At 38.6% G+C, this 2,006-nt stretch overlaps 1 non-coding gene across 1 annotated transcript; it reads left to right on the top strand.

Annotated features, from left to right (window-relative positions):
- Positions 1-1,611: 1,611 nt before the first annotated feature.
- TRNAC-GCA (transfer RNA cysteine (anticodon GCA)) lies at positions 1,612-1,685 on the top strand. The gene has a single exon. It is a non-coding gene; the product is annotated as a tRNA-Cys (tRNA).
- Positions 1,686-2,006: the final 321 nt, after the last annotated feature.

Here is a 2,006-nt window from a genome sequence, read left to right as displayed (position 1 = left end):
TTCGGCATGGCAAACATATAGTTTTTCGTTGAATTTTAAATGAAATGCGTGGGTACAAATATTTTGATAAATATAAAAGAAGAAAGTACAAACACAAATCATTCACGTGTCCTCAGTCTTAAACAAAAAAAGCTTCTTGCTAGCTATGTTCTAGCCTGGAATATTGGAAAATCAATGAGGTCCTTTACAGAAGCATCATTTGTAAAATCGTGCATACAGAATGTTACCAAAAATACTCTGTCCAGAACAAAGTCAAAGTTTAAGAAAATTAAATTGTTTCCAATTACAGTTCAGAGAAGGAATTTCAAGATTGCAAATGTAATTGAATCTGAAGTCGAAACCACAATTAACCAGTTTGTAGCTTACTCACTTGCATTGGACGAAAGCACAGATAGAAATGACAAAGCTCACCTAGCGATTTTCATCCGAGGAGTTAATGAACATTTTACTGTGTCTGAATGTCTTCTAGATGTAATTACAAAATACAACTGGAGAAGATCTTTTCCAGGCACTGAAAGGCACCATAGAACAGAAGAGGTTGAATTTGCAATGGTTTGTGTCAATAGCAACAGACGGGGTTCCAACTTCATAGTATGTCAAAATAATATACAAACGTATGATATTTCTTATTCTTTTGATGTTAATAGTTGTAAACATAAGCTGACTGTTGCCGCGATTCCCCACTGACCGCTCCCATCTGTTGAGGCACGAGTCTCGTTCCCTTCTCTAGCCCTCAGCACCCTGTGTTCGGCGGGCAGCATCGAGGGCACGAATGACGATAGGCTTTTTGGAGACCTCTGCTCTATTCACTGTTTGAGTCGCTTAAGAAACTTCTTGCCCTAGCAACTAAAACGTACCCTAGTACAAACCCTAGTAATGCCGCACTTCGATTATTGTGACGTTTTGTTAAGTGACCTAAGTTCTGAACTGTCAGTCAAGTTACAGCGAGTTCAGAATATGTGCGTCAGATACGTATGCAACATCCGACGATATGATCACATATCACCGTCCTTCGCAAGTCTTTCGTGGCTCCGACTTAGAGAACGTAGAACTTTACACTCTTTGTCTTTACTCTTTCGAATTCTGCACACCGCAACACCAAATTACCTTCCGTCTCGTTTTTCTTATCTATACTCTAACCACGACGTAAATACCAGATCACTTATCTGTGGCGCGTTAACTATACCTCTTCATATAACATCTCGTTATTCATCATCTTTTACAGTATCCACCTCGCGACAATGGAATTCCCTGTCACATAGTATTAGGGGCTGCAAGACAATAAACACTTTTAAAAACAGCTTAAAAGATAACCTTAACATTTCACTCCAATCATACTGAATTAAACTATCACTGTCTACATTGAATAATTTCAAGGAAAAATTGTTCCGGGGACGGGTATCGATCCCGGGACCCTTCGCTTAGCGCGCAAAAGCTCTACCGACTGAGCTACCCAAGAAACTATACACGACACCGCCACAATTTTTCCTTTTATATCCACACAACTCAAATGAGCTGACAAGACGCCAGAACTCAACTGTGAGTGCACACAATTACTGTGTGACTTTAAATTGTAGCTTTCTGTTAACGTATGACGGTGTCGTGTATAGTTCCTGGGGTAGCTCAGTCGGTAGAGCGTTCGCGCGCAAAGCGAAGGGTCCCGGGATCGATACCCGGCCCCGGAACAATTTTTCCTTGAAATTATTCAAACTGCTTTACAGGGAGTTACTACCTGAAAGCCAGATTTGTATAATACTGTCTACATTGTTACTCCTTCCTTTAGACATGCATCCTGATAGTGCTGTATTTTCGAAATTGTCTCATAATAATCTCTTTCTATTATCTAACATTATTTGAAATATATTAACATTCTATGTATTTTAGCTTACTTCTGCTACATAGTTTGTATTTCAGTGTTTAATTAATAGTTCATAGTATTTTGTTGTTTAATTCGTAAATAACTCTTGTATACATGTAGCTCTTATCTAAATCAAATTGTTGAATTC

Source organism: Periplaneta americana, chromosome 3, assembly GCF_040183065.1.
Source record: "Periplaneta americana isolate PAMFEO1 chromosome 3, P.americana_PAMFEO1_priV1, whole genome shotgun sequence".
Lineage (NCBI taxonomy): Eukaryota > Metazoa > Arthropoda > Insecta > Blattodea > Blattidae > Periplaneta > Periplaneta americana.
Note: the sequence above shows the minus strand (reverse complement) of the source record. Positions and strands in the feature narration are given on the sequence as shown.